This window comes from Elephantulus edwardii, unplaced genomic scaffold, assembly GCF_000299155.1.
Source record: "Elephantulus edwardii isolate Elephantulus edwardi_28Jun2011 unplaced genomic scaffold, EleEdw1.0 scaffold00087, whole genome shotgun sequence".
Lineage (NCBI taxonomy): Eukaryota > Metazoa > Chordata > Mammalia > Macroscelidea > Macroscelididae > Elephantulus > Elephantulus edwardii.
In genome coordinates, this window is record NW_006399837.1 from 3547075 (window position 1) to 3571210 (window position 24136).

Here is a 24136-nt window from a genome sequence, read left to right on the forward strand (position 1 = left end):
TGAAGAAACAAACAAAACAACGGTGGTCTCTCTGGGCACAGATGGCAAATGAGACCTCATTGACAGAAGAGATGAAATAATGCTTTGGCTTATTGTGTAACAAACCTTCATCTTGACTGTTGTTGACACAGGAGCAGTCCTCTGTGTGGTGTGGCCCGGGGGGTGGGCCAGGGCAATAAGCTGGAGACCTGTAAGCTGCCTAATTCTTGCTTCTCTACCACGGTGGCCACATCCGCAGTGATCTGCTGTCAGATTTCTCTCTGACTGACAATGACTGATACAAATGTGTGTTCTCCAGGGAGCAGAAGGTCCATTCATGACAGTATTCATCTTATCTACCAAAGCTGGTCTGCAGAACCAGAGATTAGAGGGCTTCCTAAGTGGGATGCATAGCCTCCTTTTGTCCCTAAATGGTGGCAGTGAATGAGATAGTACAGATTGAGCTGAAAACAAAGCTTACAAAGCAGCCATCATGACACTCTTGGTTGGGTCATCCCTCTTGCCTTCCCCAACACACACAGGACTGTTGACTCAGAACCCACAGCAGAAAAGGGAGAATGAGACCGCCGTAAATAACAGAGGGGGAAAGATTGAAACTCGCTTGATCATATCTGACAGGTCTACAAGCAGGGCATTCCTTAGAGGCCAAGATGGCAAAACTTCATCTCACATACTTTGGCCATGTGGTCAGGAGGGACCAGGCGGTCTTTGGAAAAAGACATCACACTGGACAAGGCAGAGGGCAGAAATAAAGAGATACTGTCAACAGAGTGGACTGACACAGTGACAGTTAAAGTGGGCTCAAGAATATCAGAGGTGAGGACCGCACAGGATGGAGCAGCGTTCAGATCTGTCATTCACAGGGTCTCGACGGTCAGAGCCAACTCAATGGCACCTCACAGCGATGATAGCGAGACGCCAACCAGCACACAAACAATCACAAAACGGAGTCTGGTGGCTGAAGCCAAGCCAGCAGCAGGGAGTGCTTCCCAGGGACGACTGACAGCTGGGCATGTCCATTAGGGATGCGCGCGCGCACACACACACACAGACACACACACACACAGACACACACAAAGACACATACTTCCCCCCCCACCCCCAACTTTCCTATCTTTCTATCTTATTCCTAAAGCTATTCCAGATTGGACCTCAAACATAAACACAAGTGAAAGATACAGTGGATACACATGTCCTCCATCAAAGACAACCCCAAGGTTAGTTAGACCCAACTAGGTGAACAAAGCTGTGAGAAACAACATATGGAAGCCACTGAACATCTGAGGAAAATGGAAAACGGAAATGTGCACATTAGATGCATTAAGGGTGCCACTCCCCCCAACACACACACTCTCTCTCTCTCTCTCTCTCTCTCTCTCTCTCTCTCCCTCTGTCTCATTTTCTTTTATCCCTGGTTTGCTGCAAAGCAAAAGGCAAGGAGTGCCTTTCTGAAATATGCAGGTAGCGAGTAGGCTGCCAGGCTGTGAAAAGGCATTTCACTCCAGGTAATAAATATATTGCCTAACGGAGCACTTTAGCATAGACTCTATAAAAGGGGGCTCTTTAAACTCTGCTGTTCGGGCCTGAGAAATGAAATGGGAAAGCGAGACTGTTAGAACGCAAGCAGGAAGGAGGGAAAGAAATCATAAAAAGAATAAAATGAACCTCCTGTCAGAACTGGCCCGGGTCAGATTCTGATCATCGACAGACTCCTTGGGAGAGAACTGGCAGCCTGACCCCCAGAGGTGCTGGTTAGCTGGTTAACTGATGGCCCCCCCTCCCAGCCACGCGGGGCATAGACTCCTCTGCTGCCTGAGAAGCTGGAACAGCAGCACCTTGAGTCCATTCAAGGGGGCGTGAGCTCAGCCAGGGTGGTGCTAAGACCCAGGCAGGGAGCTAAGAGTGTAATCATGTCAGCTCATAGAACATTTCTGAATGCAGCCCCGCATAGAGAACTGATATGCAGAAAATGTGAGAAGACACCAGCGTGGAGGCTGACTCAGCTGTCAGAAAAATAAAAAAAAGAGGATGAGAAGAGGTAGCAGAGGAGGGCAAGTGGGAGACAAGGAAGGGCTCTCAAAGACCATGGAGTGGTGAGTGTGGGAGTAACCAGAAAGCAGTGCTTTGATAGCAGATTCTGGTACCCAGGTCAGAAGGACCCCTACAGGGACGTGGAGTGATGGCTCTCGCTCACACAGTGGGTACCAGCTGTCCAGTTATGAAGAGTGAGTTCTGCCTTGGACAGATCTGCTGAAGGACGGTATGATTCAGCGGGGCTGTGAGACAAGAGCAGCCCGCGACCAAGTGAGATGAAGACACCCAGCTAAGCACGCCTACTGCTTTGGAGTGTGGCTTGGTGGTCACTGTGCACCTCAAAACTCAATGGGAGAAAAGATGCAGCTTTGACACTCCTCATTATAGGCTTTGCCTTCAGTGGTTCCTCCTGCAACCTTTTCTAGCCCAATTCAGCTTATCACTCTCCATCTGGAAGCCCTCACATCGCTGTGCATGCCTGTGGCTCTATCTCTGAGCCGAGGCCCTTGGCAATGGCATTTCCCATTCTTCTCCAATCCCTGGGGTCCCCGCACCTCACTCAATCTTCTCATGCCACTCTGTAACTGATGCCACATTCCTTTTTCCCTGTACCATGGCTTTCTTGTTGTTGTTAAGTGCCGTCAAGTTGTAGATGACTCATAGAAACCCTATGAATGAAAGACCTGAACACTTGTATAACTTTCATCATTTCTCCAATTTCATAGAGTTTCTGAAGGCAAACTATTTCAGAAGTGAATGCCACTCCTGCTTCCAAGCTTGTTTTAATTGGGAAGCTCCACCAAATATGGTGACCATTATCACATTTGACACATCAGTTTCACAGTGTTTAGCATCACAGCAACCACGAGTTACTTCTGTACAGCAAATGTACAGACCAGAGCTATACCACATAGAAGAATGTTTGACCAAAAACAATTAAAAGCCGACCTGAGGGCCTCAGATTAAAATCACACATCTTTGGCTTGGTAGCATTACTTTTTATCCACTAGGCCAACAGAGCTCTCTCATTGTTGTTGTTATTGTTGTTAAGTGCTATCAAGTCGTAGACACTCATAGCAACCTAATGAATGAACGCCCTGAACACTTGTATAACTTTCATCATTTCTCCAAGTTCATAAAGTTTCCAGAGGCAAACTGTAGTGTTATAATGAAATCAACCCTCAGTCCTGACTTAAATTGTTATATTTTTTTTAAAAAATCTTTCAATTAAGGGTATAAATTAAGTCGTGTTGTTGTGTAAGCATAAAAATAAATACAGTGTAAACACAAAAATATTATCCTGTGTTTGCTGGACACCCTTGACTCTCTAAAATGTGTTGAAATAAGAGATGTTACAGAGGCATTAAAGATTTCCTGTGATATTCTGACCTTGAAGTAATCAAAAGAATGGAGAATTGAAAAGTAACTAACTTTCACACCGAGCAATTCTGTATTATATATTATTTGGTCTATGCCTTCCCTAAAATCATCTCTGAAGCCAGCACTTTGGTAAACACTACCTACCTCGACTCCATTTAGAAATGTTTTGGATCTTTCTGTCTCAATACCCTAGGGCTCTGCCCTTTGCTAACAGAAAGAGAAGAGAAGATAATAGACTAATAAAATAACACATTGAACACCTACTCCAAATAGACGGCTTAATAGGCGCTCTGGCAAACCAACGCCCCAGTTCAGAAGAGGCTGTCCAATCACAGAGGAGGTTTTCGTGAACATCGGAATTCCAGGCAGAAAAGGTCCCGTGGGTCTTTGGATCCTCTTGGCTAAGCCAAAGGGAGCACCTCTCAGGTGGTCTGATGCCACCAGCAGCTCCAGGGAAGAAAGATGGGCAATCTCCTCCCGTGTGGTTCACTGCCTCCTGAAATCCCACCAGAGTGTCAGCTACAGTACGGCTCTTCCTCAATGGAACCTCCCCATGTACCCACTGACTCAGTGCATGAAAGGAGACATGTTTGCCGAATTTAGACACCACACACACACACACACAGCCAGCCTGGCCAGTTGGTGACAGCATGGTTGGGGAGATCCAGTTTCCAGTAATCAATAAATGCCCATTTTCCTGATCTGAGGTGCACATACCTTATGTCATCTTTTTCCATGATTCAAGAGTATGTCTATTTTTATTCCCATGCAAGTCCTTCATTTTCTCCACTTTATGCTAATAGATTATGCTGACCCACCATTCAATCATTCCACCCACTGTTCTTTAAGTCTTTGTTGAAATAATTTATAACTCAGGATGGAGCTCCTTGGGCTCCGGTGTTCATGAGTTCAGTAGCATTGGGCTAAAGACGGGCAGCGGTGGGGACAAGAAACCAGAGCAGGGATGAGTTAACTGATGATGACAAAAGAGACCACAGATGGATTAGGAGGAAGACTGGTGGCTGAGGATGGCCTGGCAAGGGTCCTGGTGCCAGCAGGGGCACAAAAGACTCACTTGGGACACACAGTAATGTGAAGCTGGTCTTCATTTTACTTATTTTGACATATCAATGTCAAGAAGACAAAGATTCTCACCACTGGGCCAATTGAAATCATCAGGATGGATGGTGAAGAGATTGAGATTGTTCACAGCTTTAGTTTGCTTGGCTCCACAGTCAACACTCTTGGCACCAGCAGCCAGGAAATTAAAAGATGCATTGCCATTGGAAAGTCTGCTGTTAGGGACCTCTCCAAAGTACTGAAGAGCAATGGTGTCTCTCTGGAGACCAAGGTGCATCTGACACAGGCCATGGTCTTTGCAATCACTTGTTATGCATCAGAGAGCTGGACAATGACCAAAGAAAACAGAAGGAGAATTGGTGCCTTTGAGCTGTGGTGCTGGAGAAGAATATTGAGAATACCATGGACTGCTAGGAAAACAGATTCATCCTGGAAAGGGTTAAAACAGGTGGCTCTTTGGAGGCAAGGATTCTGAGGCTCCGTCTAACATACTTTGGACATGTTGTAAGAAGAGACCGGTCCTTGGAGAAGGACATCATGCTGGGGAGGGTGGAGGGACAGCGCAGGAGGGGAAGGCCCTCTATGAGGTGGATTGATTCAGTGACTGGGGTAATCGGGATGGGTGTGTCAGAGGCAGTGCGATTGGCACAGGACAGAGCAGAGTTTAGGGCTGTTGTAGATAGGGTCGCTATGAGTCGCAAGCGACTCGACAGCACATAACAACAACAACAAAAAGGGTTTTATTCTTTTTTAAATGCAGGAGGGGTGGTAAAAATTCTTGATCTGACATTTGTTAGTTGCCATTTTGAGCAAGATATTAAAATTTCCCAACCTTTGTGTTTCTCCATTTGTAAAATATCTGCCACCCAGATACAAACACAGAGACTATTAGAATGCGTGCACAATTCTTCAGGTCAAGCTCAACCTTGATCTTCTCCACATCCTCTGCCTACTGCCACTGAGTTGACTTCACAGTGACCTTCCCATTGGGTTTCTGAGGCTGTAATGCTTTACAGATGGAACTGCCTACTTTCCCCCCATGGTAGATTTGAACCACCAACCTTTAGGTTAGGGACCTGACATGTTATGCACTATGGTAGCAGGAATCCTGAAATTCAGGATACACAGGTCTAGTACATAGTTGTTATTGTTGTTGCTGTTTACTATTAAGTCAAGGCCAACGCACAGCTGCCCCTCCAGTAGGTTTTCAGAGCCAGTTAATCACATGGAAGGAGATTACCCATCCTTTTCCCTCAGAGCAGTTGGTGGTGGATTTGAACTGTGTACCTTTGTGTTGGCAGTGCAGTCTTTTACCACTAAGCCATTATGCTTAGTAAATACTTGATGAAATGGTATTTATCAAGACAAAGTGAAATAAGACAATAAAAAAGTGTTAAAAAAGATCAAAAACATTCTTTAAAGTAATTTTTCAAAAAAATATGGCAGGCAGGTCATATAGCCCTGGGGTGTCCACTTGCTGTATAGCAGTAACTTGTGGTTGCTGTGAGGCTGAACACTGGGACACTGATGTGTCAAATGTGATAATGGTTGACTACCCAATGCGGACAGAGAGTGGGGTGGAGCTCCCCAATTAAAACAAGCTTGGAAGGAGGAGTGGCATCCACTTCTGTAATAGCTTGCCTCCGGAAACCCTATGAACCTGGAGAGAGGGTAAAAGACACAAAATCATTGAGGATTCTCCTTCATAGGGTTGCTATGAGTCTCCTACGACTCGATGACACTTAACAACAACAACATATACATATACATTAAACAGCAGCCTTGAGACAACTTTCTCATCTGCACACATTTTAGATGATCTTTCATGGGTTTGACTTTGCTAGTAAGGTTACTGAAGATATTGGCAATAAGAGCAAATTATTATTCCAATTATAAATGGAACCTGTTTCCAAAGTGCATGGGTTGCTGCTGAACCATTTTAAAATACACAAGCTGTAAAATGTCATTCAAATATAAGTTAACATTAAAAGCAGGCTTCATTGCACCTGCTTCAGACAATGTGTTGAGGGATTGATCTTTAGGTTGAATAAACTGTTGACAATTCTGCTCAGCATCCCTTCGAGAAGTCTACTGTTAATTCCCATGTGTCAACTGCCACCCAAGCAACCCTGTGGACAACCTTGCCCTGCCCAGCGCCACACTCACAATCTGTGTCATGGCCAAGTCCACTGCTGCACCCACGGTGCCAACCCGTCTCATTGAGGGTCTTCCTTTCTCTTGCTGAGTCTCCACTGTTTCAAGCACAATGTCCTTTTCCTTTTTCCTGACCCAGTGTACATGAGATGAAGCTTCCCTATCCTTATCTCTAAGGATGTTCTCTATTGGCAATAAATGCTATGGTCCACACTCTGCAAATACCACTATTCAAATGCATCGATTCTCCTTCACTCTTCCTTATTCACTGGGCAACTTTCTCATGCGTGTGAAGTAATGGGAAAGACTATGGCTTGGGTCAGGCAAATCTCAAGTCTTTAAGATGTTATCTTTTCTCATTAGCACTTTAAAGAGGTCTTTGATAGCATGTTGCTCAATGCAATATGTCTTTTGATTTCCTGACAGCTAGATGTTGACAAATCTATCTATGTAGAGTGATACACAAATCATGTTCCTGATATTCCTGACATCCTGGCCACAAAAGGTGTTCAAGTATTCTCACCCATCTCATTATCCTAAATCCAGAAAAGGTGCTAAGCATCTTTTCAAGCTTTATTAGAACAGATTTAAGCTCCAAGGACACAGTTAAGTGAACAATGTCGGTCACAGACACAGGAAACCACTGGTTACCCTCCACGCCCTACACTTCCACCAAATCAGCTGCTGTTGAGTTCATTCGCACCCGTGGTGACCTCATTCATTGCCAGGCAGAACTGTGGTCGCTGGAGTTTTCAGAGCTTCGACCCTTTGGAGCAAATCACTAGATTTTCTCTCTAAGTCACCTCTGTGTGGATTTGAACCACCAACAATTTATATCATAAAAGAACTCCGGAAACCTTAACCTTTGGAAATAAGTTATAATAAAAAGAAGTTGAAAACAATCATTCATCAAAGACTGGTCAGTGAAAGTAACGATAAATTTCACCCTCAAGCAATTTGGAGACCTAACTGTGGAAAGTCAGTTTGTTGTACATACTTCATTTTACAGTGCTTATCTTGACTGTGAGAAAATCCCTAGGTTACAACCTACACTTCCACACCAATACCCTTTGTTGGGAGATCAGCAGCCCCTGAGAAACAGGGCTACTTTATAAATAGAATTTCTATTTGCTAAGTACCTACGGTTACATTTGGTTTGAAATCGGGTCACAAAGTATCCAGAAGGTACATGTGGGTTTTATCTCTCTATGTGCTTTTGATAAATAGAAACAGCAGAGATTAGGGGGCTCATCATATCTTGCTAACAGGGGTGCAATTCACAGGGAAGAATTACAGGAGCTGCTCTGACATCTACCAGAGGTGGCTCCTTTTAAGAAAGTGGTAAATTTAACTTTCTTTGGTTCAAAGCCCAGCATTCCTTGTTCCCCTCTGCGGAGCATGCTGCAATTTTCTTTTATTTACTTCCTCAATGACTTGCCATTAAACACTCACAAGTCATTTTTGCTGCAGTAGCGAGGTGCTTTGTGACACCCAAATGGGATGGAGATGAGGAAAGGGGATAAGGAGCAAAGAAAGTGAGAAAGGAAGACTTGCTGGCTCTCTGCAGCCTTCACTCGGAAAAGCTTCCTGGGGTCCAGCTTCACCAGCGGTGGGTTAATAACAGTTTGGGGGAACTGGGGGCAAAACAGAAAACAGCTGAATCAGACAGACTGCATTTCATTACTGGCTCAAATTAGGGGGGCGGAGGGGTGAGGCAGGAAATAAACAGATGCAATGAAAGGTTTCCAGCCTGTGGGCAACAGAGAGTGAAACCAGCCTTTTATGAAGCCAAAGAAATCTGAGCCCAGGGTGTCAGTGGCACACAATGCAGGCAGATGACTTCTTAACCACAGCCGGGTTGCCACCTTTCCCCTCCCCAGGATCAGAATTTCCATGAATCATGTTTACTCAAGGGGTCTTTCATGGGTAGGAAAAATAAACCCACAGTTGATGTATCTCTCTCTGCTTCGTGCAAATGGCATATTTAAATTGAATTACTCAGGGCTTACAGTGGTGTGGGGTTTTTGTTGTTGTTGCTCCCTTTTCCCCCTGTCTCAATTCATCACCACTGCTCTGATTGGTTCTTTATCAAAGGTTTGTGCATTTTAAAATGCCGTCAAGCATCAAAATGAAGAGCTTCAGAGCACTAATGTTATCCTTGTGATGAAAAGGCTTGGTGGCTCTGAGATGCTAAGAACTCCAGTGGTAATATTAATTGTTTTCTCCCACGTCCCGACAAAGGGAGGGAAGGTGCTCAACCCAAGAGCTGAGTGTTATCTATGGTACCAAACACCACCAAGTGACTTCTGGGGCCTTTGTTACTATTACTGCTGCAGTATCTTACAGAACTCAACAGTTGACCAAATGCTCTCACATCCACATACTCTTATTTACAGTATATCAGCTAGCTGCTATGACGCTCTTCTGTTCTGGTACTTGGGACATCAAATAAGATGGAGAAGAGAAAAGGCAACAGTAGGTCACAAGAGTTGTTAAGTGCCGGTGAGCCGGCACAGAGTCATAGCAAACCTGCACACAACACAGTGAGACACATCCCAATGCTGCAACGTCCTCCCCATTTCTGTTCTGTTCAAGCCCACTGGTGCCGTCAACCGCACCCATCCTTCCTCTTTCCTGTAGACCCTTTGTTTCCCCAAGTCCTTAAGATCAGAAAAAGACTCAATTTCATTCATCCTTGCGGGAATACATCACTGATACGGGACGAATTCATCAGGCACATTACAATGTTTTGCAGTGACAACCTCAGTCCACATTCTTCCCTAGATGAGAAGTATAACTGCTTTAAATATTTTTTAAAAAACATAGAAAAATAAAGCAAAAACATGATTCATTATTCCCAAACTGAAGAAATATTTTTCCTAGTCAATATAAAACACAGAATCAAATTCTCTGCCATAACTTTTAAAAGATTTCAAATGAAATGAAGTTCATTTATATTTAAATATGGAATTAATATTAATTAAGTTTATACTTAAAATGTATGAGGGCTGCAGGTTTTTAAATCCAGAAAGTGATTTTCAAGGTCAATACAGAGTTTATTTTAAATAAATACTATTAAGCAGAACAGTGCAGAGTAAAACTTATTGAAGGCTAAAATGGACAATGTTTGCCATGATTTACTAATTTTACTAAGAATGTTTTAACTAAATGATTCAAGAGGAAGAATTTTGTAAACATAACTCTCAAGAGTCTTCCTTAGTTAATTTTTATTTAATATGAAACCAACATTTTAAAATGTCTTCTATATTTCTTGCCCAGTGTCTTCCCTTTCTTGGGTGATATCGCGCTGCATAGAAGGCTTAGTGGAAATTAGAATTATAGGTAGGAAGTGGAAAAAGTGTGATAACCTGATAAATATGGAAATTGATGTTTCAGAAAATGAATGTAAATCAATTTGCTTTATAAACTTACACTCAAATCCTAACCAAATACACACACACACATACACACAAGTAAAACAAATTTTCTTTCCCAGATAGTTGGCTAGGTTGATATATCATTGTCTTTTCTTTTTTCCCCCTGACAGATGGACAACAGACTTAGACAAACTGAAAGGCACCAACTCACTCTTAATGAAAGGAACGTGATGTCATGTTCTGCTTTTCTTTTTGGTGTTTATTTAGAGAATAAGAAGACATTAGGCTTGGCCTCCGGGACTAACAATCCAAAGACTGCATTCACCTCCCAGCAATGGTTACTTCTGAGATGGAGCTGCGCAGCCCGGATCAACACCTCATAGAACAAATTGCATCTAGGATGGCTCGTGTGGGTTCTGAGCAGGAGCATGTGGAACGAAGAGATGATTCTATTTAACCCATAAATAGCTCCCTTGAGATCCTCAGTGGGAGATTCCTGTCTGTTCCCCCCAATCTGCCAAATGAACGTAGATGCATCTTGGAGGGTCCGCACTAACCTCCCTCTCCCTCGTCACTATCAACTGAGTATAATGAAAGCGAGAAACATTTTCCAATTGTACAATCCTACTGTGTTAACACATCCAGGTTGGTGGGAAGGAAAGGACCATTTTCATTTCACTATCTACCATTTTAGTTACATAACACACAGAGAGTGTAACTGGGGTGCTTCTGAGAGGCCATGGTGGTGGAACTTCATTTCACGTGCATTGAGAGTGTGGCCAGCAGGGGTTCATCCTTGGAAAAAGGCCTCATTCTGGAAAAGGGAGAGGGTCAGCGAAAACCGGCAAGACCCTCAATGAGATGAACAGACAAAGTGACAGCAACCTTGAGCCTGGCAGTGAGGATGAGGATGGTGCAGGACAGACCAAGGTTCCAATGCATTGTTCACAGTGAGTTATAGCTGACTCCAGGGCCCTAACAACAACAACAACTCAAGCTAATTATGTAGTGTTACGGCCTCAGAATTCTGGGCAGTCACTTGAACAGGCCTGAAGAGTCTTCCGGTTCCTTCTTGGGAACTCCAGGGCTGGGTGTGCGTCACGAGCAGACAGCACCTCCTCTGTGATAAGCGGGCGTGACCAGCAGCACCAGCCAGGGGAGCCGGCAGCCCGGGTGGAGCTCAGTCACAGTCACAGGTCTTCTGGAGGGGAGCACATTCCGGGGCCCTCTCGGAACACTTGGTCAAGAGAGTCACCTGAGCTCGCTGTCACTTTCAAGGGCAGAGAGGGTTTAAGGTGTAGTAAATCCTCTGAGTGTTTTTGTCTAGAAAAGAGTAGGTTTAATCTTTGTTGCACACTTCATGGGTGAAGATCCAGGTCACATGAATTGGCTAATCTGAGAAGAGTGAGTCAAAGGACTAAACCGTGCTCACCGTGATCCTACAGGACAGAGATGCCCCCAACTGGTATTTAGAATAATAATTGGGACAGAATACAAGACACAGGAGAGGCTCTGGCAGGCTCGTGCAGCTCGCTTCCTTGGCTTATGTGATGGTTCCACAGCTGCCTGTGTTCCAACAATTCCCTGACTGTACATTTGAGCCTTGCCCACTTTTCTGTATGTGTGTGTGTGTGTATTTGACAACAAAAAAGTTGTAAAGGGGGAAAAAGACAATCAGTAGGAAATATTGATGAAGAAGTGTTCATGCTATTATTTAAAAGGCCCATCCAAGACCTTGAATTAACTTTCTAGATAAAAGACCTAAATATGTCATGGAAGACACATTTGCTTTTGCAAATTAGGACCTGGGTAACTATTTAATCATTAAGCTTAATATCTAAGCCAAACAGCAATGCTTGCTCTCTGAAGTATGGAAAATGCATTACTTAGATGCCTGTTGAGAGCTTTTAAAACGGTAACTACTGTCTAGATTGAACATTACTAAGCATGCAACTAAACAGGCATTTGTAGCACCACGTGTGGTGAAAGCTTGTTTTCAAGCCAAACTGCCCCCTTTCCTTGGTCCACCAGAAGGAAGTCTGCCTTCAACGTGGTTCGGACTCGCAGTGCAGCTCACCGCTGTCCGTCTTTAAGGGAGGAGCCGCTCACCTTTCTCCTGAGGACAGACTGGCGGATTGTAGCTGCAGACCTTGTGATAAGCACAGGCCATTGTGGACTCTCGCAGCACCAGAGTCCCTCAGAAACCACCCAGGGACCCCAGTGTGCCCGGCTCCAGTTTGAGTGTGCCCTGTGTTTCGTCTGAGAGCTGCTTGTTTTACTTGCTTACTAAGAAATTTGTTGGCAGGTTCTGACAAGGAGAGCCCAGGCTCTGCCAACAGAAACATGGCAGGATTCAGTGTGTGCATTTCCCGTTAAGTAAGAATGCCAGTTTGAGGCAAACAGGAAAACAAGGCTTTCCACTAGAAGGCAATTTATGAGAATTTGCCTGAGCAGTCCAACGGTGCTGGGATAAGAAGATGGCAGGGTTAGGATGTGAGGGAAGAGCTAGTTAAACCTTTACTTTTTCCTGTTGAATGCCTTTGTTGTTGTTGTGTGCCATCCGCTCAGAACAGACTCCTAGCTAACTGTCCTCTGGTTCTCAGAGGCAGTAAATCACTCAAAAGGAGATCACTCGGCTGTCTCCTGCAGAACAGCTGGTGGATTCAAACTGTGCACCTTCGGGTTGCTCCTTCCCATGAAGCCACCAGAGCTCTTTGATGGGCCAAATGCCATTTTTTTAAAAAGTCTGTGGTCTGAACTTTCAGTTGGCCTTATTTCTGTGTGTCTGGGATGGACAGGACAGAATGTCTTGGCAAAACGAGCCCCTTCGTGAGCCTCGGAGGTGGAATGTGGAGTGTCGGGTGGGTCTGCTCCATTCAAGGGAGATAAACAGCCAGGAGAAAGGCGAGGGATTAGCTGCTGTGAACTAAGGCCCCTGTTCCTGAGCTGTCAACTCCACTGGAGAGCCGGGAGCATTCCTAATCTGGAAGGCAGCGCTTTGCTGGGGCTCCAGGTTCTCTTTGTTACTCAGACAGCTGCTAATCGTCCCGCTGCGCGAGGAGCCGATGACACAATGCTGCAACATTTAGCTTTCTGACATCCAAAGCATCTAGATCAGTCCCCAATTAAAGATGTATTAATCACCGAGGCGCTACAAGCCGGGATGATAGATGCGCCCAGTAAATCCTGGCTCCTGTCGCCTCCTTTCCACACTCTGATTTCCACATTTACAAGCAGAGATGCTCCCAAGCCAGCTCCAGGCACTGACCAGGAAAACAGGCTTCATCCCCACTTTGGATCGGATGCCTGGAGACTTCCTACCACTGGCAACTCCACTCACTGATTTCCTGCTTCAGTAAATAGATCCATAGGGATACTGTCATCTTGATTTCGTGTTTTTTTTTTTTTAAGAGTGTGGTAACTAATTCAGGAACATAGTTTTGTCACTTGCTGAGGGACACTGGAATCATCTGTGTAGTTAAAAAAAAAATCTGTAGATGAACCTAAATAGCAGTGGGGGGTGGGGGGAAACCACTAATATTCATACAACAGAAATAGACAAGGGGCTGAACCTGTGTAAGGCTCTTCAAAGAAAGAAAATCCAAATATTTTCCATGAAAACAAGTGCTAGAAATGTTAGTAAGGCTGTACTTTGTCAAAAGCAGAAAACGGAAAATAAAAATGCTGTCCTGCCAAGGTTCAACTCTCATAAAGTTTACTAAAATATTTCTCCAAAGCAGGTCAAACTAGTACCAGCCCTGAGAAGCAGTGATGTCGGCTCATTCTGGATTCAAACACTAAAAACAAGAGAGGAGACTCTGTGATGAGATGACTCCACTCAACTCAATTCAGACTCAACTCACTGACCTGCAGTGAGCATTCACTCATCACCGATCTCCACTGAGTTTCTGAGACTATAAACTCCAGAGGAGTGGACTGCCCACCTTTCTCTACAGAAATGCTGGCAGATTTGAACCATCAGAGAGGTATATGAGTTTGGAGTGAGGTAGCATCACAGTCCATGAAGGACTATAACCATCAGAGCAGCCCTGGTGTTAGATGAAGTCCTCTAGAATTAGAGCCTTAACCTTCATATCAATCAAGACCCTTAAAGTGAAACATTTTTACTCTGCTTTTCACCAGAGCACCAAGATGAGAAGATTCACTTCTTCCATCCATCATATGTTATAAACCAACCCACAAACCATACTGAAAACAGATAACCTCCCCGGCATAATCACAATCTTTGAATGGATTCTCACTCATGACAATCTCACGCATAACAAGTGTCATGAGTGGAGCTATCAGAAGTGGACAGCCAGCCCTTTCTTTGGAGGTGCTTCTGGTTGGACTCGAGCCCTCAACTGTCCAGTTAGCAGCTGAACATACCACCTAGACGCCTCATTGTTGTTGCTGTTAGGTGCCATCAAATCAACTACAACTCATAATGAGACTATGAACAATTGATGGAGACCATGACCTTTCCTGAACCATCCTCAGAATCCCCATCACGTCCAGCTATATCTGTTTGGCTCGCAGAGGATCTTCATCTCCTTACCTGACCCTCTCGCTGCCTTTCCAAGCCGACACCATCATTAGAAGACACGGTGGGACAGCCCACAGGGGGGTTTGCTGCTATGAAGTCAGTATTGGAAGTTCTGTTGCTACAACAAAGGCAGCACCTCTCTGGTAATTTTAATTCTCCAGAAGTCCCACTATGGTCAATCTCCACTCTGTCATTTCCAGCCTCTGGAAACTGCCTGGAGGGTTGGCTATGAGTCAGTGCCAACCCTACAGCAGAGAGAGAGTGAGTGACCAGCACACAGGAGGAAAGCTTTGCTTTCTTGATCTTCGAACAACCACAGTAACTGTCCTGGATTATTGAGAACCTTCAGAAATTAGAGTTCTGCTTTCCTTTGCTCAGGTTACTGGAATCCATGAGAAATACGTATCCTATTTCCGAGGTGTCAGGGGATGCCTTGAATTTCATTAAAGCGTGAATGTATCCTGAGTGACTCGTTCCCATAAGCATCTCAATGAAGACCCATCCCCTTATAAGTTAAAAGCTTAGAAGTCATTGACTGCCTCTTACTATATGTGTATCTGCAGATGAAGTCCTAGAGTGCTACCAATTCCACTGACATAGTCTAGACCTGCCAGATGGCCGGGCCTGGGGCTACTTATGATGTAGTCTAGACCCAGTGAGGTGACCCTATGACAGAGAGGCTCATTCCGTTCGGCAACTCCTGAGCCATCCAAGTTCCTACTCACACAGGCAGTTGGAACAGGATGCCAATTTCCCCCAACAATCATTTAAAAAGGTCACATGAACTGCTCAAAAAAAAAAAAAAGGGGGAAGGAAAGAGATGGTCATAAAACTAGAGGTTTAAAATGTTCCTTAGCATTTTTATCACCCACTATCCTTTTAAATTTCTGAAACAGCTCTTCCTGAAATCATCTTTCATACTCTTGCTGCATTTGATTCACACAGTAGAGTACAGAAAAAAATGGAAATAAAAAGTATCTGACAAAGAACAAACTGGAATCCCAAAAGCAAGGACCACATACTAATACTGACAGGACCCGAAGAGCAAAACTGAGGGCACAAATCTGTGAACCTTCTGTCCTGCGAAGTCCCCAAGATCAAGATGGTGCTTGGCTTAAAAAGAGTAAGGTCAAGGTCAAAGACTCGAGAGGGATGGCCATGGATGCTAAAATGAAATGTGAGAAGTGTGAGAATGAAAAGGAGGAAGAGCCATCAGGGCCAAGTGCAGAGACCCCTTCAACTTCTTCCCAATTTTGTTTTATAGTTTAGGATTCTGGGAAAATTCTGAGCACAGGAAATTAAAATAACCAAGTATAATGTCCATAAACCACAGCAGGCTGATGAACAGAGTTTTACTCCAACCAAGGACACGTGTTAAGCTAGGATCTGTGTGTGTAAAAGTACAAGGGTGCTTCTAAGGTTTCCAGTGGATGGTTTTTGAATAGATTGCCAGGCCTTTCTTCCAAGGTACTTCAGGGTGGATTTGAACTGCCAACCTTCTGCCTAGGCCCTGAGACACTCCACTCTGGAAACCTCTCTTTAATTTATATAAAATCCTTCCTATCTTATTTTCTTGCTCTCTATGTCGATGAGGACAAAGGAGAAACTGGTGAGTAGACCAAAGAGATAATGGAAATCTTTGCATGGAATTACAACGCAGGACCTTTACAGATGGTTTTGGATCCAAACGGTCATCACATCCTAATCTCTAAAAAATAAAAATAAAAATACATGTTGTAACAAATTCATATTCTTGAAGTCCTCATATTTGAAACTCTATCTTTTTTAGCAAATCTCTTAAAAGCTATGATCTAGGCTAGAAACAGGAGCATAATTTATGAGAGGGGATTTTAAGCTTGGGAACTTGCAACGTTAGAATTAATTTTTTTATTTTTTTTCCCTGTATTTTGGGGTGTCAGCCAGAAACGAAACTGCATGTGCCAGATAGTTTAAACTCCTGCAGGCATACTAAGACAGAGGCTGAAACAACTGAACTATTAAATTTTAAAATGTTATTAAGGCCAATAGATGTCTCCAATTGGATCTCCACTTCAGAATTCAAGATGACTTCCAGAGTCATAAAGAACAGCAGAGGACGGAGCAGGAAAGTTTCAGGACTTGATTTTTCCCCCCTAAGGAGGTGTCCCCCAAACCTCACTGCAGCCTCACACTAACAATTTGCTCAAGTGTGAAATGGTCACCTCCAGGAGTTATCTGTGAATATGGAACAACATTGCACCTAGAAATCATCTCTCAGCAGGGCCTGTGAGAATGACGTGGGTTCAGGGCCCAGCCCACTAGGATCAGTTTGTATATGTTATTTTGTGTTTGTTCTGAAGCAAGATATGGAGAAGGAGCAGGAGAGAAAGAGTAAAGTCACCACCAAGAGACCCAGAGCAGGACAAAGAATCCTCACAGAATTCCCAGTGACTTTCCAGGGCTTCTTATCTGTCGTTCCTCCCCAAATAATACACCTTCCCAAGACGAGTCCTTAAATAAATGAACGGCCTCTGGTAGCTGCACCTGATTTACTTTTTTCTGTTCTGAGTTGGTGTGTACAACAAAGGCAGTAAGAGCAATTTATGCTTTTTAAATTTTACATCAACTGGTCATGGTGACAAGAAAGACTCCCTTAATTTTTCTAGAGCAGGGTCCTGCTGTTAATTGATTCCTTTGCTTTCAGAATAAAAGAGGCAACCAGAACCTCAATGGCATGTCTCCAATCCAATTCTACCTCCATTTTTCCTGGTAGGCACACACACACACACACACACACACACACACACACACACACACACGGCATTAGCTCCTCTGAGTCTCCTAAACCCTTTCTCCCCAGGCAGTTCCCTCCAATCACTGTCTTCTAGCCGCCACTCTTTAGGATCAGACAGTTTTCCCTGACATTTCAACACAAGCAGAGGCTCCACCAGCAGCTCTAAGGATCAGCAGAAATTCTCAGAGGAGAAAACAAAAAAAGAAGTCCCTGATTATCTTTGAGAGAGAAACTCTCTGTGAGAGGAGTGGAGTCAGAATCCCTGGCTTGTTTACATTCCTGTCTTTGGCTTTGATGGAGCAACAGAGATGTAGCTGGGCTCCCATCCACTTTCACACTTATTAGGCTTGGGGGGAAGAAAAAAAGATAAATTAGGGTTGATTTGGGAGGCAGATTTATAGCTTGCAGTGTGTTATCTAAGGGAACACAAACTCTCCAGGGAGCCATTGTGAGCTGGCCCCTTTTCAGTCAGTGCTGGTAGACGAATCCTAACCAAGCTGACTTCACATGGTGAACCTGTTAGTAGCAGCGCCTCAGAGGAGCCCCTACTGAGAAGTGAAGCTCCATAGTTGAATTAAGTCTTCCTCACATGTGCACGTCACAGACTTAAAGGCTCCTAGACAATAATTTTTCTTTCATTTAGAAAAATATGTGTGTGTGTGTGTGTGTGTGTGTGTGTGTATGTATATATGCAACACCATCCATCAAAGAGTCTCTGGGAAGTGAGCACCAGCCTGCCTTGAAAGATTCCATGCGTAGATGATCCTTTGGAAGGCAGGAGGCAAAAGGGGTGGTCTGTTCCTCCTCTTCCTCTCTCGCTCCTCCCTTCCTAGAGCAAGTGCAAAACAGAGGGTGTATCTCACTCAAGTCCCAATAACTATGTCCATCAGATTCCACTTAATGCTGACTGGCTTCCAGCTCACAGTGATGCTCCTTGGTTTTCAGAGGCTGTAAATCACCCAGGAGGAGACTGCCCATCTTTCTTCCAAGGAGCTGCTCGTGGGCTCAAACCGCTGACCTTTTGCATAGCAGTCAGATGCACTGCACGCTACAATACCCGGGCTTCTTATCTATTAAGACAGTGCAGATCAGTTCTGCTTTAGCAAGCAGCCCTCGTGCTCTATTCCAGAGATCAAAAAGTGGTTTGGAGGACTGCCACAGAATAATACTGAGGTCAGGAAGGGAAAGAAGGAATGTAAGAGTGGCTTTGGTGGGTGTGCATCTATACGCATCTGTCATTTCCCCCGTGGCCAGATTCCTGGAGCACCCTGGATGCTGGCCCCTCCCATGCAGGACCAGGTGGAAAGTGGCATCTCTCAAGGAAAGCCATGGCATTTTCTTGTTCGCCGGGCATGTGGGCATCTGCTGATGCCAAACGACACTGCTGCTCCCACTACTGGGGAGCCTAGTGGACCTTTCCCACCCATCCTTCTGCCTTGAGCAAAAGGGAAGAAGTATGTGAAGGCTCGAGGCCTGTGGGATGGCTCATTAAGAGAAAGATTTTTAATCCTCCTGCAGGGAACTCAGGGTTGTTTATTTTGACAGATTAAAATGCAAGACCTGAGAAAATCCTCACAAGTTTGTACCTGAAGATGACACAGCAAATCCTCTCTTGTTACACACAGACTGTGGAGCTGCACGCCCACACCCTGACCCCGGCTCCCACAGGCTGGGATCCAGCATGGCGCTGGCCACTGGGAGACGTGGACAGGCATCTCAGTGAGCCACACAGCTTTAAGATCTTCCCATGAGGCTTCTCAGTGGTTAAGAGGAAAAGGAATGTGTAAAGACATGAAACTAAAAACCAAACCCACTTGAATCTGACCCGCCAAGCCATCATTGAGTTTCTGAGGCTGTATAGCTTTACGGGAGGAGTGTGGCCACCATTCTCTCTTGGAGCTGCTGGTGGATTAGAACTTCTGACCTTTCCCTCTCAGTCCCACATGTAAAGCATGATGCCACCAGAGCTGCTTTCAAAGACACCAGCAGGGGGTTAATGAAGTTTCTCTCTGCATCTTTTCAGTATGCTCAACGAAAGATTAGATTCCAGTCTCTGCTGGCTCTGGGGAGGGGCCAGCAATTAACACTGGCAGCTGGAGTAACAAGGACATAATTTGGGAGCCTCTCTAATAGCTTCACTAGCCCTCCATCGGTTCAATCCGTGACCTTTGTTCACACACATCACACTCTGTCACCTTGCCCATCCCAAACCCACTGAGGTTCAGTCAGTTGTGATTTAAAGTGAGCCCATGACACAGCACAGGACTGCACCATAGGTTCTCCAAGGCCTTAATTTTTACAGGAGCTAAGTGCTTCTTCTCAGCTAACTACTGAATTTTAAACATCTCTTCATGGCCTGACAAAGGGTGTTCAAGCCAGTAGCAATGTTCAATGCAACGAGCACACCACTGAAAAATAAAATATGAGCCGGAGTTAAGATTGTCCAGAGCTGAGGCTGAAGGCTGCTGAAAGGCCCTCCCTTCTCATAAATTAACATGAGCACTTTCGTTCATAGGGTCGCTATGAGTCGCCTATGACTTGACAACACTTAACAACATTAACATCAACACAGAGAGAGCTCAGTTGGCCTAGTGGACAGAAAGTGATGCTACCAAGCCAAAGGTGGGTGACTTCTAATCCGCGACCCTCAGGCCTGTTTTTCACTGTTTTTGTTCAAACATTCTTCTAGGTTGTATAATCCGGGTGTGTCCACTTGCTGTACAGCGGTAACTTGTGGTTGTTGTGAAGCTGAACACTGTGACACTGATGTGTCAAATGCATTAATGGTTGGCTACCCAATGTGGACAGAGAGTGGGGTGGAACTTCCCAATTAAAACAGGCTTGGAAGCAGGAGTGGCACCCATTTCCGTAAATAGCTTGCCTCCGGAAACCCTATGAACCTGGAGAAAGGATGAAAGTCACGCAAGTGTTGAGGACTTTTGTTCATAGGATCGCTATGAGTCGCCTACAACTCGACGGCACCTAACAACAACAACAACAACAACAACAACAACCTATTTGTGTCAGAGGGAAGGGAATGGAGTCAGGAGAATGAAAACCTTCATTTCCTCAGAGTGAAACAGTCACATCTTAAAAGAGAAAACACAGCCCAGCTTTACTTTATGCCCAATAATTACCACAAGGCTCCACAGATGGCTGGTTTGTCTGCATTGCTCGCTCAGCCCCGAAGCTGGGTCATGTAGTCAGTTCTTCAGGAAGGCTTTTTCTTTTTCCTCCCCGCACCAGGCTGTGTGGCTCCCATGCTGAATACAAATTCCAAGAGGCCTTGACATTGCCTATCTCCTGGGTTATTTTATTGTTAATTATGATCATAATTAGTGAGTGGGCTTAATAATTATAAGGGTGGCCACGGCATCCATAAAGAAGAAATGCCTTTTTGGTATAAAACTAATACCAAGAGGCTTATTTTTCCTTAAAGGAGAAAAAAAAAATGTGCAGTTTGTTTTGTAAATGTGCATTGCACAGGGACCCACGGCCACCTCAGAGCTGTTATGGAGAAAACCACTGCTGGGCCCCTCAGAAGGCCGTGAGTGCTTGCCCTCACCCTCAACCACCCGGGCACACAAAGGCTTCACACTCCCTAAGAGCTTCTAACCTTGGTGGGAAGTGTATTATGTGCTGGACTGCTAACCACACAATCAGCAGTTGAAGTCCTCCAGGAGATGAACTCACCAGGCACTCTGCAGGACAAATACGAGCAGGCTCCTTCCACAAAGATGTACAGCCTTGGGAACCCTCACAGAGGACTTGCTTGGATGGCAAGTGGCTTTTGGTACCCACTTCCTCAAAGAGCCCTGGTGGTGCAGTGACTTAGCACTAGAATACGAACCTAAAGGTTACTCCAACCTCCTAGCAGGTCGAGTGAACAGTACAGCCTACAAAACACAACGGGACAGTCTACTCTGTCACATGAGGCCATTATGCGTTGATACTGACTGCACGACCCTCAAGAACAGCAATGGCCATTAGACAGGTGTCCAGGGTGATGCAAACAGTTAAATGTACCTAGTGGTCAGAACCTGCACTGCAGTCCCGAAGACATCCTGTCAAGAGTCCACCAGCTGCTACGGGAGAGAAAGGTGGGCAATCTCCTTCCGTGAGAGTCACTGCTTGTGGAAACCCATCAGAGGATCAGCTATGATGGTACTCAACCACCACCACCACGACAACAGCAGTTAAAACCCTCCTAGGGGTACTTTTGGAGATCTACTTGTACAAGGTCACAGCCTTGAACATGCACGAGAAGAGATTGCCCATCGTTCTCCTTTTGAGTTCACAGTGGATTTCAACCACCATCGAGGCACAGCCTGGGAGTTGGCAGCACAACTCCCTACAGACTACACTGCCAGAGCTCCCTAACAACAGCAGCCTCTGTATATTATTAACAGGATGAGTAAACAACTTCACAGCAAAACATCTTAATGGAATTGCTTTACAACTTGGAGAAATTTTAAATGCATCTTTGGAAAAATGGCTTTGTTTTGTTGATCCCACTAGCTCTATTCTTTGCTTTTTTTGTTGTTTAAAATTCTTTTAAAAAGTGCATGTTAAAAAAAAAAACAACCCATGATTTATGTCAGATCAAAGGCAAACAAGAACTCTTCTTGGTGAGAGGAGCATGCAGAAGAGGAGAACATATGATTTTTTAAAAAGGAAAATTGCTGCCAGCATCCAGGAACTATAGGACAGTATTAAGAATACACACTTTAACAAAAACCAGAACACAGGCTCAGCAGAGTGCGGCATGTTCTCCATTACACATTTAGACCTGAGCGTGTCATTTGGAAAAGATCTGTGATATAGCAAATCCTGAGAGAGCAGGATAATATGTTGAGCTGCTAACTGAAAGGACTGCAGTTCAAAACCATCAGCTGTTCTTAGGAGAAAGGTGGGCAGTTTCCTCCTGTAAAGATTCACAGCCTTGGAAAGTTGGTAGAGAGGCTCCCTAAGTCAGAGTAGACTCCGTGGCAGGGAGTTTTGGGTGTGGGTTACAAGTAACAGAAAAGGATGCAGAAAGTACCAAGCTAAAGGCAAGTAATTCCACAAGACCTAGAGAAACAGGCAGTCTTTGGACTTCTGAGCTCTCACAGTTTATACTGTGTAAAAAACAAAGTTACCTTTGAAGCCATAATGATGTTACACATTGATCACATAATCATAACCTCTCAAATACAAAGTATCCTACAAAATAAAAAAAATTGTTGCAAATGTGAGATAAATCTAAATTTTAATCTGATGGCCTGAGCTCAAGTCCCAGGAGATGCCAGCATCTCAGTATCCACTGTTTCTTCTCTGACCACTCCCTTTTCTTGATTTGGCAAGAATGGACCAACTTTCCCCCTCTAAAAACCAAGGTAACTAGTATGATCAGCTTTGTAGCTTTTTATTTTCTCTGGCAACAAAGAAACTCTGGAGTGGGTGGAAAGCAGCCAGCCATCCCCAATAGTGCAGGAATGAATGTGGCTCAGTCCAAAGAAAACTTTATTTGTGGACACAAATTTGAATTTTACATAATTTCCAAATGTCACAAAATATTAGCCTCCTTGACTTTTCAAACACTGAGACATGTAAAAAGCCATTCTGAGTTAGTAAGCAGCAGGAGAGCAGGTGGTGGACCAAATTCAGCGGATGGGCCAGAGTTTTTGTTGCTCAAAGACACAAAACATCAAAACTATAGTCATCAGCCAAGCCATCAACCAAATTTGGCCCACCACCTGCTCTCCCACTCAAAGAAATCAGGCGTTTGCACCTCGGAGCTATCAACAGGCTTTGATTCTTTTTTTCCTCCCTTTTTCTCCTTTTCAAGTTGATAGAATAGTTATGGTCTTGATGAAAACTCGCTTGAGTTTAGCATTCCAGTGATCTGTTAATCCGGTTGTCCTGAATTTGATTCTGACTCATGCTGATCCCACGTGTATCCGAATAGAAAATTGTGCTCCATAGGTTTTCAAGGGTGGGTTTAGGGAAGTACAATGTCAGGCCTCTTTCCCGAGACACCTCTGAATAAACTTGAACTTCCAACCTTTGGGTTAACAGTTGGGTATGTTAGCTGTTTGCACCATCTAGGATTCCAGCATCCTGTTCCTAATTCTGCTCTTTGCTTTGATCTTGAATATTCTTCAGAACCACTTTAAGCCACTGCCCCTCATGCTCAGCTCAGGACTAGAACCACCGTTATGATAATCTTCGATCCCTTCCCACCAGACCAAATTGGCCCTCTCAATATTCCCATGTTTTCCTGTTCCTTCCCACTCCTAGACACAATCATGCAATAATTCCCTTAGCCTATAACTACATTTGTTTTAATCTAGTCAGAGCAGATTTTTACACACTCTCTCCTCACCCCTCGACATGGTTAAGCTCCTACACAGCAGGTCATTATGTGAAAATCAGCATTATCGTTGCATGCATGTTAAATGGCATCATTCCATAACTGTCAAACCACAGAGCCCCAGGCTCAGCCACCTTGACCCACAGCTTTAACCATCACAGCCAGCATTACTCTTGCCTTCTTTACTTCAAGCACTCATTACTGCCAAAGGCACGTCGTCAATGCACAAAATAGCTGGATAGTAGATTTTTTATTATTGTCGTAAATATGAAATATTAAATAACATATTTAATATTTCAGTATATATACAGAATCAAAAATAATGTGCATAGGTCCTTTCCAAAGCTCTGTTGCTGATTTGCTATTTGGGTGGGGGGTGAGTGTTTGCTTATTAGTTTTTAACACAATCCACACAAAAAAGGGGAAATGTTTCAGGCTCC

At 44.4% G+C, this 24136-nt stretch overlaps 1 protein-coding gene across 3 annotated transcripts in view; it reads right to left on the reverse strand.

The window, feature by feature from the left end:
- The window catches only part of EPHA4 (EPH receptor A4), a 187521-nt gene that overhangs the window by 36845 nt on the left and 126540 nt on the right, over nucleotides 1–24136 (reverse strand). The gene's annotated exons all lie outside the window — the stretch shown is intronic.